The 14712-nt window shown below is 37.3% G+C and overlaps 1 long non-coding RNA gene across 3 annotated transcripts in view; it reads left to right on the top strand.

Moving 5' to 3' along the window:
* Positions 1–12964, top strand: part of LOC138687098 (uncharacterized) — a 44060-nt gene extending 31096 nt beyond the window's left edge. Inside the window, exon 3 of one of the 3 annotated variants that reach the window (XR_011326434.1) lies at positions 12438–12964. This is a non-coding gene — a long non-coding RNA (uncharacterized lncRNA). Of the gene's footprint in view, positions 1–186; positions 383–2132; positions 2189–12437 lie in introns of those variants that run through there. The other 2 variants (XR_011326436.1, XR_011326435.1) reach the window with 2 other exon arrangements.
* Positions 12965–14712: the final 1748 nt, after the last annotated feature.

Below are 14712 nucleotides of genomic sequence, written 5' to 3'. Positions count from 1 at the left end.
TACTCCTCTTTTAGCTATATCATTGTGTTTGCATTCTTCTGTAGTTGCTTTGGCTACATCTGTTTGAATTTTCTGCTATGAATGCTGTTTGCTATTGGACAACATAGTTCTCTCTACAATTGCTTACTTTCTGTAGAACATTTAATTTGGGGTATTTTTCCAATTATATATTTTTTTCTCTTTCAGTCTTTTTTTCCCAGAAAAAAAACACAAGGTGTAGCAGAGCAAGACTTCACTAGCAAATAGGAAAAAAGCCTCAGGAAATGTAAGAGACAACACTTTTTATCAAGCCAAATTTGTTCATGCATTTGTTTAACCCCTGTCAAATAGGCTGAGTCAGAGATTTGACTTTTTCCTGGTGTTACAGATCTAGCCAAATATTTGGTTCAGAAGATGCTTCCATCAACCTGGGGATTTTAATTTCTCCAGTTCTGTAGCATCTTACATCTGTAGCTCCATAAACAGGAGAACCTCTCAAATGAACAGCAGCATGTCCTCATGCCATAGATCACATAGCACAGGTGCTCAATTCAGGTATTGTGGGAAAGTGCTCAGACTGTAGGCTGGAGGGTTTCAGGTTTGGAAAAGGTGACAGACACCAAAAGGTGTCTGTTTTCCAGTGAGATGAGGGAAGAAAAGGGAAGCTGGAGCAGTGTTCAGCAAATGTATGGAGGGCTGGCTGTATGAGAAAATGTGTTTGGAAGCAATTGTGTAAATCTAATTTCCAGTGCATGAAACTTAATAGGCCTGAAGGTTACTTGCAGATGTTTATATTCCTGTGTTGCCTATCAGTTAAGCATTCTTTCTGACTTTACAAACAGAAAATGTAGTAGATTAAGTAACCACTTAAGTTTTTTTTGGAACCATGGTACTTAATTTGGAAATAGAATCAATACTTTCTGATTTGATGGCAGCTTTTTTCCCATTAGATTGACTTTCTCATGTACATCATGCTACTCCATTGATACTTTTGGTGTATTTGTTCTTTGTATCAATGTGTTCTCTTTGTATATCTCTCCTGACAGTTATAACATACATAATGATTTTTAAACTTTTTTTTCTCCTACATCCATCCTCTTGTTTCCTCTTGCCCTTGTTTTCTTAGCCACATCTTTCAGTCATTCAAGTCCCCCCTTTGAGAGGTCCCCCCTTTGTCATATTGGTGCTAAAAGAAAGACGCTCACAATATGAAATATTGGAAGAGGGATCAAAATGGTAGGTTTGAGCTATTGTATCAGTGGGGCATTAATACAAGTCCTGCTAAGCCTGTGTCCTGTAAACTACCCTATGAATTTTCCTTCTGTCCAACTTGAATTTGCAAATGAAAGCAGACTCACATAGTTTTCGACAACAGAGGCTATACTATAACACAGAGCAGATTAATTCTGCTCAGTATTTTGTATGTCTATTTTCTTGCCTTTTGTCCCCATAAATGCATGACATCATGCACAAATTGAATAGTCTAACTATAAAATGAATCTGCTTTGTGACTGTTTGCAAATTGTCCTTTAACACTGTGCGAGCTACTGCTGCAATAATAAAGTTTGTTATCCGCAAACTATGTCTCAACCTGTTGATGAGTAGACTGTAACATAAGTGCTTTTGAAAAAGTTATGGAAGCTTTCATGTCTATTGTCCCTGTACATCCCTGGCATACTAAGACAGGAATTCCAAAGAACCTCTTAACAAGCTATTTATCAAGGTGTTATTCACGTAACAAGCCATAGTTACCTTCTCTTCTCGACCAACGTTTTCTGGGCCAGTGTACATAGGTAATGCTTCCATTGTTAATCATTAACATAGTAGTACTAAAAGAATTGTTTTGATCTATTAACATTCAGAAGAGTTTTAATTTGCTAACATGCTAGACTCTGCAGGTGTATAGATTGCCCTGAAAATATGCAAAAATGGCATACATTCACAGGATGAGGAACAGCCCTTTTCCAGTGTGTGTGTGTATGTGTATGCACAGAAAATATATTAGAAATCAGGAATACACTGAGTTTCTGCTTATAAAATTCTGGGATTGGTGATATTCCTTCTTGTACAGTAGAATCAGATTAGTCTATTACGGTGAAGCTTAGTTGATCTGATAGAGTTTGGTCTATTACATTTCCTTTCCTGTTTTACAGATGACTGAATTTTTCCTTTGGGATATGGAGTGAGGATTGAAGTAAGAGAGCTGGCTTTGGTCCTTCAACTCCTTTTCCAAAGTAAGGCAGATAAAAGTAAAATTCACTATATCTCATTAACAGCTTTAAGGAAAGAAGAACTTTGCTTCTAAATTTAGTTAAAATCAGTATGGATCTAAAATTAAAAAAAAAAAAAGGTGAGTTGTGCACAGCACTACCATAAGTATAAATATAAATTAGGCAAATTTGCTCCTGGCATATGGATATTACTTAATAAAACCACAGTATCAAACAGAAGAGATACAGCAATAGCCAGCTTTCTGTCTCATGTTCTTAATACAATACAGAGAAATTTATTTCATTTAGTATATTTCAATAGCTGTAGCAAACTAATTTAATGGAATAAATAAGAAACAACACAGAGCAACAAGCCTAGTTATTTCCATATTTAGTAGACTTCCTGAAGCTGGAAGTAAACAGTATTTATGGTATCAAAATTCTCTGCATGCAATCTTCCGCTCTACTGATAACTGGCAGTTTACTGTAAGCATCAAAGTAAAAACATGTCTTGAGGTTGGATTTTAAGTTGAATACTAATTAATTTGAGCAGGGGTTTCTAGGTTTAAGGGATAGTGTGAATTTTGGCATAAATAAATAAACAAGCAGCAAAAACTGGTGTCTAGCTGGAAATATTGGGATGACAGGTGAAAATGACTGTGGAGGACCAACTTGATTGAGGCCTGTAAATGTAAGGCTGAGGTGGGGGCAAAAAAGAAAGATGTAAGCAGAACCTCTGACTGATTTTAACAGCATTTTTGAAAGATTTAATTTAAAACATAATATGTGTATGACTAGTGTATACATTTGTTTTGCACGTGTTCTGATTAGTTTTGATAGTGTTCTGGTTATTGCCAAAGCAAGAGCTGATTGTGCACAGTCAGTCTGCAGAAATGTTTAAGAAATCAGGAATTTGGACCATGGGTGCACAATATTTTCTCTCAGTGACAAGGTTTACAAAGTTTGCTCACCTTGTACCTCTATCCTTGCACATGGTCCTTGGTGGTAATAGTACAACTGTTTGTGAGCCTGCATAGTTAAGCAATCAGGGAAATTATCTGTGTTAAAAATAATCCTTTTTCTTAGGGTTATCTTAACCCTTAACATCCTAAGAAAAAGGGTTATTTTTAATACAGATCAGTTTGGGTATGTTTTGTCATGCAGCCCCACAAGCAGTTGTATGAACCATTGTACCAAACCCCAGAATGGGAGCAGGGAACTCTTTAAACAGACTTTGCTACAGAAAACAGAATATCAAGACAGTCCCTTCCTTCAAGTATTTGAAAAGTAAATTTTTGGTTTTGCATTTTTTCAGTGTAGAAATGTGCTTTATTGTTTTTATGGAAGCCACTAGAGAGCAGCAAATATCTCAAGAGTGGTCAGTCCTAAACGTAACTGGTAAATTGACATCAAGATGATCAGTCAGGTAATATAGTAAAAGAAGCAGAACTGAGACATTACTTGCCTGATTTTCTTACAGATACATTCTGTTTGTTTTCTTGGTATAATTGCAAATAGACAGTACACATTTTCAGGTGTGGTTCTACAGGTTATTTCTTTTCCGTGACCTTCAAAATTATATCTGTTCCACTGACAAGTTTAAGCAAGTGCTTAATCATCACCACAAATAAGAGTTCACCAGTTTGAAAGGCAGGAGGCGTGAGAACAAATCATTGCTAGTGAGAAAGTTTCTCCAATTGGAAATTTGTCAGTCAGTCTTAAAACAGGAAGTAAATTACAATCTGGTTTGTGTTGCTAAAAATTTTTCATAGATATTGCTTATCCTTAAGTGTTCTTGCTGGAGGAAAAAAATTCTGTCTGAACTGGCCCTTTGATTTGAAAATCAGCATCAGCAGAGAAATGGTGCTTAAAGGATGTGAAAGTTAAACCTAGCATGGGCTATTACAGATTATGTTTTATTTCCTCTGTAGACAGATTCAGCCTTCAAGAATGTAATTTTATGCCTTTAAAAATAACTTTCTTATTTAGGTCTTCACGGTAGGATCAAAAATATGTATGATAAAGCTAAGTTACACTGTATTCTTTTGATAGTGAAGGCTATATGTATACGCTAACCAAGCTTTGCCATAGCTAGGAGGCAGGATTACTATATTATATTAAGAAAAACACTCATGGTTGCAGTCACAGCATGCATTGTCTTACCCCATTGCTGTACCCCCTCATCTTTATTGGGGAAGAAAGGGAGAAGAATGGAGATGACATACAGTCTTACTGGGGGTAAATGGCAAATAAGAAAAATATTTTTAAAAGGGAAATTTAACATTGCTAAATGAAGAAAAAGGATACAAGCTCATTTGTTCGCTGTTCCAGACCACACAGTTCCAGAGGGTGAACTCTTGCATTGCTCAAATTAGAAGGATGCAAAACCTTGGTAACACCACTCTGTAGATAGGACTATTGAACAGTTTTCTGTTCCATGATCCTATTTGCATCCCACAGTTTGATGAGAGTCCAGATATTTAATAATTTCATTTCCCAGATCTTGGATGGCAGACTTTCCTAGCATTTCCTACCTTGTGAGAATATCCCAGCCTATCAGCCTGGGATATCAAGAAATAAGAAGAACAAAGCAACAACAACAGAAATATTCGTTAACTTAGCACAAACAATACTTTTGAAATTAATTATTCTGGATTTATGAGAGATTATTTCAGAACATTATGAAATTATCTAAAAACATGAAGCTTGTGTCACCCAAAAGCAATTTTGGATTTTGGATGAGACTGAGTTAACAGCCTGAGGCTGCACTGGGTTTCAGAAGTTCAAGAAAGATTTTTTTTTTTTAGGGGTTCCCTGTATCTTTTATAGAAGTGTAAAATCTTGCAAATTTATTTTCCCAGTTTTGGAGTATCTCTTTGGCCCACTGTTTGGTCTCCTGAAAGTGTGCCTCAAAGTAATAAGAAACCTTCATCTTTTTGTTAGTGGGATCACAAGCTTTCCAGTGAATGTGACTGAACATACCAAACATACTTGCATGCTGACATATGGGGTAGCTATTCTCCCCTTGGGGCAGGGTTGGTGGATGTTAGGTTGTAAGCAAAAACATGTCTGTTGCAGTGAGTAATCACTGCTGGGAAGAGCTTGCTTCAAAGGTAGTTTTAGCCAAGCTAGCAATGAAGCTGGCTCTTCCCTTTGTGTCAATTTAGGATGCAAATTAAGAGAATCAGCTGAAAAATCTTTTGTCAGAATCGGACCTTTTGAGAATTTAAAGTTTCAGGTCACCAGAGGAATTACTAAGTAGATACTTTAAATACAGCTTTCCTTTTTCACTGTGGTGATCACTAGTTTTTACATGTGAACTAGTGCATATGGGCATAAAATGAGAAGAAAATTACCTGGTTCTGTTCTTAGCTTTGCCTGAGGACTTGATTTAATGATCTGGTCCAGCCTAGATTCAGCTGGCTCACAAGATCTCTAGACCTGTGTATTTGCTACTGTCTCTACTCAGAGGATGACTGACAGCTCAGATTCACGAGCAGGGACACATTGCTTTGGATGATTGCAGTTGTTCACACCCATACTGTCCACCTTGCTGGTCTTCAGGGACGCTACAGCCATTCATGCAGCAGTTACTGACTTCTTGCATATTTTTGGACATATTTTTCTACATTTTACAGCTTGCCATGTTAAAGAACACCAAGATCTATGATATTTGTCTTCAGCATGTTGGATTGTAAATTGCAGCAATACAGCTACTGCTTCACAAACTGCACGAGCAACTGTGCTGAACCTCAACAAAGAACAGAGGCAGGATGTACATCAAGCTTAGCTTCGTTAGTCAGAACTGCAAAGCCACTCTCAAATCATCTTCTAGATTGCAGTTCGTAGCAAGGTGTTCTGAAACTATGGTAGGTCAGGGGCTGATCCATAGGCAGCTGAACCTCTTTGCAGCAGAAATGAGGTATATACCTAGGATCAGTATTTTTATCAGCATCCTAAGCTTGTGCATCCCTCTGACTATTTAGTTGCCTTCTGGTAATTCAGTTAACTTCAGGTGTCTCATCTGTGACATAGGCATAGGAAAGAAACATGCCTAAAGTATTTTGATTAGAAAAGACCAGTTTTGCATACTCACATTAAAAAGTATGTGGGACCCAATACATTTAATAGCAGATATAAAGATAGTAACATGAAGGCATGTGAATGGTCAGAGCTTATAAGTGATATTATTTTTATCTCAGTTTAGAATAGAAAACTAGACAGATAATCCCAATTCTGTGATGATGCTGAGTTTCATTCTCTCATTGTCACACTAATGTAGTGCTGGAGTAACACCAATATTAGTGGGATGTTCAAACCAAAGAAAATTCCCAAATAAAAATGCTCTCTGCTTTACATAACTGATATTTTTTCCTAAGAAAATAATGACATTTTACATATGGCACTAAAACACAAGATCTTTATTGTTTCAGCCATACATAGGGATCCATACATCCCTGAGCAATGCAGAATGTAGAGCCTGTCCTTGAGCCCGAAGCCCCCCTGCCTGACTCTTGTTTTCTTGAACTTTAGTGGAAAAAAATGATGCTAAAAGTTGAGTCATATTCATTTATATCAGTCTATCATCACAAAATAATTAGACATCATAGTTTTGTAAGTTTCAGAAACCAAAATTTCTGTGTAAACCTGAAGTCCTTTATACTAAATTTCCAAGTTAATATAACAAAAAGTTAGAGCACCAAGTTTACGTATGTAAACATAAACAGTGGCAACAATTAAAAGGCCCGTATAATGAATTTTATAATTATATTTTTACATTACTAATATATATTCAATCTTTCATATGTTTAATATCTTTTGTATGTTATTAACTGTGCTGTATAAAGTGTATGACTTAGTTTTTTATAAGACGCTAATTGAGATCCCTGTCTTCCTGAGGTGATTATTTACCATGGGTCAGGGTCCAGGTTGCTCAGGTAGCCAGGGCTATCCTCAATCAGGGTCCAGTTCCACAGCAATCGAAGATGAACAGGGTGACCTCTGTCAGCATAGTGGTAGCTCCATCCCTCCCATCCCCTGCCGTACACATCCTCTCCCCATCAACCACAACCTTTCACTACCTGATTTGGGCGTTATATTTTCTCTTATCTGACCCTATCAGAGTCAACTGAGTCAGATTTTCCCACATTTTTATCATTAACTTGGCCATTCTTACTGTAAATAGCCAAGTCATCTTCTTATAGAACAGTAGTTTTCTGGAGAAATGAAAGTTTCAGTCATTCATATTAAAGTGGTTTAAAGTCATGAAGCAACCCGCTAAGTGGAAAGGGAACTTTCAGGAGCTGTCCAGATATTGTAGAGAGGGAGGCTCAGGGACCAGTCAGTGGCTCTTTTCTTGTAATTTATAAGAAATATATAATTTTCTTCAACTTTAAGTGTTGACCTCTGTTAAAGCCAATCAATTATTACAAGTTTTTTAAAAGAATCTTAGTGAAAATTATTTTTTTACTAGAACATTTTTGTAGAAAGAATTGTTCTAAACTACTTTATGTAAAAGCAAAGTAAAAAATGAACGATAGAAGGCTTGTAGATTTTTGAACAATGGCTTTGATAGAATTACATAGACTTATTTTTTCCAATTTGTATTTTAATGCAAAAACCTCAGTTGTTTTGTTTTTCTATTTGCATGTAAATTTTAGTTTGGAGAAAAAAGTCTTTCTGGCAATACTGGATCAGTCTTGTAATGAAAGTGGCAGCTGCTTTGGAAAAAGGCAAACCCAAGATTTTTCTTGCCTGCAGTCATCAAAAATCTCTGATTCCCTATAAAAGAAGAATGTCGATCCAGGCATCATTGCCAAATTCCAGTATGATAATTACATTTCCTACATAAATTCTCCCCTCTAATTTCAATTAGACAAGGTTTTCTCCACTTTCTATGTTGAGATGTCCGTGTTACTGGTTCCCTCCTCTCAGGCAGCTGACTTACACTTCAAGTGTGACCGCATTTCAGCGTGGCACAGGCAGATCCTGTAAACAGTGTGTGCCTTTTAATTGATTTGTAAAACTTCCTCTGTGTCTGGACTGTAGAAACGAAAAGAAATGGAAAGGTGAGATCATGCTATTATGAACAGACAGTAGCATGGGAGTAGAGGCTAGTAAGACATCATTTCTCATTATAATATTCAGTATTCAGTAGTATGATAGTATTCAGTATTCCAAATGTGGCAAGGTAACAGAAATACACTGAAAGGCAACAAAAGCCTAATAAAGAGCAGCTAATAAGCAGACACTTTAACTTGCAGGAGATTGACCATCAAAACCTAAAAGTCAGTTCCAACAAGTTTTGACTAGTAAACTGTCTGGCTAGCCAGGAAGGAGATAATAAATAAAATCTAGACAGCTCAATCTTCTCTGTCCCTACCCAAGGGCTTACCTGCTGATGTGAAACGTCAGCTGTGTTACAAAGCTATTGCGATCCACAATCCTTGGACAGAACAAAGGTCATGGAATATACTAGGTAAAATAAAGGAGTTTGCTACAGACACCTTTGATCCACTCTGACTGATGATCAGTGTTTGCTGTCACATGAGGGTCTAATCCAAGTTCAGGCTTTCCCTCTGGATTTTTGTAGAGCTACTCTCTCCTTGATCTAGCAAACTATGTAGCTGCTTCCCTGTAATGTGATGTTCATGAGGAAAGCTGCAGTCCTCAGCGAAGGAATAGTAAAGAATTATTTTCAATGGCCTTGAATTCTAGCACTGTGTATCAAGAATAGCACAGCATTTTCAAGGTGTTTTATCTCCTTTCCTTCTTGTTTTCACTTCCTTCATATTCTTGCAGTCACCAGGAAAAAGCTTTTAATGTCTAGGTATGTTGGATCTGAGCATTTTCTGATTAGTACATTCCTGACAAGCTTGTCATGTTTGATGCTGTGTCTGTAACTCCTATGACACTGTCAGCATATGTATATTATGCTTGCCTTTACTGGCTGAACCAAATCTGTGGGGAGTTGTAGGCTGGCTCACATTGTAGCTGCCCAATTGTTACCGAAAAACTCGGAATAAAGAACTTATCAACACCAATTTAGTGTAGATAAGCAGACACTTCTTTATTAACGGCCAGGTGCGCGGGCGAGTCCTCTCATGAACCACGCACACCTGAACACCAAAATCATACACCTTATATCAAACTTATTCATACATATTCATTAGATTTCCAAGAAATGTTATACATATTCATTAGATTTCCGGGAAGTTATTAGCATATGTAAATGTCCTTTACGCAGGCGCAGTGAAGGTCTCTGGTGGTCTTCAGAAGCCCTCTGGTGGTCTTCCATAGTCTTCCTCACTTTGTCCCATAGTTGACCTTTCATGTGATTCTGTGCAGTACTATTTTTGCCATCATGTATTAGATTTACATAAAGTACATTCAATGTTAATTCTTGAATTTAATATTTCTAGTGATTGGCCCTCGGTCACACCACCTTATCAATATTCTTATACTAAAACAATCATTGGTTAATCTCACTTAACTCTACTGATTGGAATTCTCGTTAATTAGATCGAAGTAAATCTTTACCAAAGCTTCCGTGGTTAACTGATTTCAGACAATACTCAAATTCTTATAGTTACACATAATACATTTTCTTAAGTTCCTAAGTTCCTATTAATTTGAAATTCTGACATCTGTTATCTAAGTTCTAAATGTTCCTACTAGATGATTTTAACCAGTTCCTCCGGCCTTGGTACAGGGCTATACAGGGGATTTCACAGCAGCTGTTAGTTGTTGGTTAAATATATAGAATGCAATATATAATTTTGCTAAAATAGTTCTTATAGTTCCATATTCCTATTAAAATTAAATATGATTAATTCTAACTAATAACAAATCAGTAACACAATGAGTACTGCTTTTATGAATAAAAAAGATTTTATTATCCTAAGCAGGAATCTTTCAGTAGTAGGAAGTTTTATTTTGATTGTTGGATTCTAATAAAGACTTTTCATTGCTAGAATAATTTCTCTGTTAAAGATGGCTAAAGAAAGGCTCTCCATTTTTTTCAATATTCTAGGCAAGATGCCAATTTCAGAGCATTTCTCTGAGCTACTATTCATGCTTACAAAACTGGTCCTAGCGAAGGAAAACAAAACCTGTTTTTCAGATGGAGAAGACTGAGGCACAGATGTTTACTGCTTTACCCAAGATTCCATATAAGAATTAAGTGGCAAAGGAAATAAAACTGAGATTTCTTGACAGCTCTTAAATTTTAATGGTTAAAGGATTTTTCGTATTGTATCTTCCTGCTAGTTTATGGCTGATTCTTAAGGGAACATGACCAATAACAGGTTGAATCTCAACTGAGGTTGAATCTCAATTGCTTTGTCAGCCTTCCAGAATGTGTAGTGGCAGCTGACCTTTCTAGTGAGTTTGAAAAACTCACCAAAGCAAAGGGAGGCAGCTGAGGAAAGACCTGAGTTGAGAGAACACTCCCTGTGTTCCAGGTTTCCAGCCTTACATATGTTTAAAGGTAAAACTCATTAAGTGCAACATAAGGGTATAGGGTGAAAAACGGTCATATAAGAACCTGGGGAGAGTTCCAATTGTGGGAAGAGTCCCTTTTTCATTTTTATGGTTTTCTATGAGTAACAAATTTTCAGCTTTGAGTTTTCTGACACTAAGTTTAAAAGAAAAGAGGAAACTAATATTCCTGTCAGAAGCAAAATTTGGAGGACAACATTTTTGGGGTGTGATGAACCATGAGTTAGGAGATTAACCAGGAAAAAAGGCAAAATGTAAGATATGCTGAGATAGGAGAGTATGGTTTCCAACTTTGTTGAAGTGTGGATGAACATACAGACTGGGTTATGGGGAATTTTGAAAAGCAATCTATATTACACTCAGTTATACTAGATAATACTCTGAGAAGAGAGAGTTTCTTTCTTTTTACATCACAGATTTAATATGGAAGAATCTCAGAAGATCAGGACCAAATAAATAAATGTAATTCCAATTAACATAACAGAAGGCTTATCTATGTGTACACACAGCTGCTCTATCAGGGTTCAGGGTTCTAAACCATCAGTAGGAAGGCCACAAGGGTAATTACAAAGTAATTCAGTTCTTACCCATAAGAAAGGACCAAATATCCCACTTGATTAGACTAATCTTGTTATACTCAAAAAGATATATAGATGAGTACTTCAGACTGTGAATCTCTCTGTTCTTCTGTACTTACCAGTGTTGTCCACAGAATCTGAAATCACCTGGAAGCTTTGTTCCTATACAGCTCAATTAAAACCTAGAGATTAGCTGAGATGGATGACTGTCAAGCTTGGAGAGTGCTGTTATCAATTCAGTGAGCAGCAGTGCCTTCCTATTGAATTGCCTTGTCTCTGATTACTGCACCATCACCTGTATGGATACCCAGAGGGCTTATTCCCCTACCACCAGTACAGGAAATAGCTCTGTCCTTAGGCCCGTGAAGGAAAAGGTAAAGGGGTCTTACTTTCCTTTGTAAGAAAAGAAGGGAGTAAGACAGGAAGAAAGGTAAAAATAGGTATGATGCAGTTCTGGTTTAGGAAGCTCAAAGGCAAACTCAGTGATCCCAGTAGCTGGGGTATATGCAGATTGTCTTCTTTGTTTCTTTTCCTAGTCAGATTAGGGGAATTTCTATTAATCCCTTCTGTAATTTCACTGAGCTTCAAGAAAACTTTAGATGAAGACTCTCGCATAAAATATATTCCCCCATACAGCTTGCTCAGGATTGCCCAGTGTAAATACAATATAGTAACACATTTGTAGTAGCCGCTTTTTATAGTAGCAGGACATTTAGAGTGTCTGAGGATTGCTTTCTGTGACATGAAGAGTATTGGTGGTTCATGACATGTTTGACATACAGAAACAAAATAAGAATTTTGCTGGTCTCATCATGAGAACTAACTTTGGGTCTGAAGCAGCTGTTATATTTGATGATGTCCCCCTCTTTACCTTCCCAGCACAAAAATCTGGGGTTTTTCTTTTGTTTGTATGTTCCAAACATGTAAACAAAAGCCAATATTTATAAAAGGCTCCTCAAAGTAGGGAAGTTACTGACTTTGTGCTTCCAAGGTTGGCCTCAACTACAAGCAAGGTCAGTGACTGCTTTTGATTGCCTGTATCTTGACGCTTCAATGACATCTCTAGAAGAGGAAGCCTAAAGTTTAGGAAACTAAAAGATAGGTTACTCTCATTGAAAGCTTATCCCTATGAAGCCTTCATTTTAACTTTTTTATGGCTTATTTATTTCAGTGTCTGAGTGCCTGTGACAGAAGTTCTCCAAGACTTATCCTGAAGTTTACCTGGCACCCTCACAGAAGAGAAGACAGTAAAATAATCTGATGTTTTCACCACAAAATGAGGAAGTCATCTTTAACTTTCCTCAACAAATTTTATTGTCATATGATAGTATGAGTCATTTGAGCCTGCTAGAAATAGTCAGATTGATTGTTACCCTTGACCTCTGAGAACTCCTAACAATTATGCTGTACCAGTGTACATATGAACTAAAACCAGAAATACTGGGTAAACCAGTTACACTGGTACAACTGGAGCCAGGTGATGAATTCTGGTAATCTCCTACCTAACAAGTGAACAGCACCAATTTTACATCTGAAGATTTTTTTTTCTGTACCTTGTAAGTACAAGTTTCAGTTTTATTCCTAATCCAGAAGATTTTACTCATAAATTACAGTTGTGTTATATTTTGGAAGAAAAAAATATTTTGGGGGAAATAGATATGCATGTTAATTTCTCTTTGAATTAAATGTTAGTTGAGTGGCACTCTTCAGAGATTATTGCATATAATCATTCTTACGGATTTTTCTAATAGAAAAATTATAGAATAGTATAGGTTGGGAGGGACCTCTGGAGGTCTGTGATACAGTCAAGTTACACAGAGCGTGTCCAATAATATGAATATCTCCAACATAGAGATTCACCTCTCTGGGTCTGTGTTTGGACATTTGACCACATCATGGTGAAAAATGCATCTCCTAATATGTCATCAGAATGTCCTTTTCTGCAGCCTGTGCCTCTGTCCTTTTACTCATCCTCCAAGAAGAGTCTGATTCTGTCTTCTCTATACTTTTTATCCTTTACAGTTTAATTTATTTACAAAAAATCAACATCCTCAGAGTGTGAGATAAGGAATATCTCAGACAAGTTTCATTCAAATTGTGATTGTCTATTTCTGATAATCTGATTTTACCTGTAACCATTAAGATTAATGCACATTGTAAATATTTTCTGTTTTCAACAAGAAGTCAACAGTAATGTCCAACATAAGATGATCATTTCTTGCTTTACAAAACTGAAGAGTTTGGTTATTATAACATTTATTTTTAAAGGAGATAATTGCCCCCAGGCTGTAACTGCAAATCAGTTAGTATTTTTCTATTTTATTTTAAAATACAGTATTTAGTGTTACTGGGGAAGATGTCAACTGTGCAGAATGAAGATAAGTTATACATGGAACCTATGTCCAGAGTGTTAGAGTAGTGGTTGCACTGATAGGCCTTTATTGCTCTGACAAGCATCACCTGGGGCCTTCACCCACACCCCTTGCCAGTTGGTCCAGGAGCCCTATTTCAGCTCAGGCCTGGGAAGCTATTTGTGGTCTGGCCTCTCTGTTAAGGACCAGTAAGAGTGGGGCTGCTCCATGTGTTTGGGAGGGGATGGCAAACCTGGAGGCATGGGTGACTATTGCACAGACTGCCCCTTTGCTGGGCAAGGGCTAGTCCTGCAATACCTGATGTGCATGTGCAGAGGTCATGATCCTTCAACAGCCCTGGATGAAGCAAGTTAACAAGGTAGGGTCTATTCTAGGAGTCCCAGTCAGCAGCAGCAGGAGGAGGTGGGGCCAGAGATCACACTGGAGAGCGATAAGCTACCTACGACACAGGTACATGTACAGCATGGCTAAGGAAGGGGCTCAGGGCTGAGCTGAAATGTGCTCTTGGGCCTGTAGGCATGTTGTGTGGATGGAAGCTCCAGCTGTTCTCAGTCTGGTCACCTAAGGCTTACTAGTGTACTTGCGACACTGACAGTAAGTATAGTATAGACAGAAAGTAAAAAGCCATTCTGAAGTATCTTGCCACAGTTAGTCTCCTGAATGGGTAAAATGATAGGTAAATCAAACTGTTCTAATAAAAGTGGAGTCTATATTAGTCTATAAGAACCAGATTGGTATTGTTATATGTGAAATCTGTGTACTTGGTTTTGGTCTTCTTTCTGGTACCATGTTCTCTGTAGGCCATATAGTAAATGAGGAAGGATTACAGTGTGAATAGCTCCGTGCTGAAGTTTCTGCACCAAGAAGCAGCAATAAAAGTTCTGATCTGAAACATAAGGTTTCTTTCACTGTCTGCTTTCCTACATGCTGCCTCATCCTGCTCACATATGCAATATTCTTCCTTCAGGCAACCATCAGCCACTCCAGTGCAGATGAATATGTAAAAGAATAGCAACAGGACTACTTTACTACCCAGTCTCTGAATGTGGATAGCTGAGAGGTCAGTTACTACCC

The sequence above is a fragment of the Haliaeetus albicilla genome, chromosome 10, assembly GCF_947461875.1.
Source record: "Haliaeetus albicilla chromosome 10, bHalAlb1.1, whole genome shotgun sequence".
Lineage (NCBI taxonomy): Eukaryota > Metazoa > Chordata > Aves > Accipitriformes > Accipitridae > Haliaeetus > Haliaeetus albicilla.
Note: the sequence above shows the minus strand (reverse complement) of the source record. Positions and strands in the feature narration are given on the sequence as shown.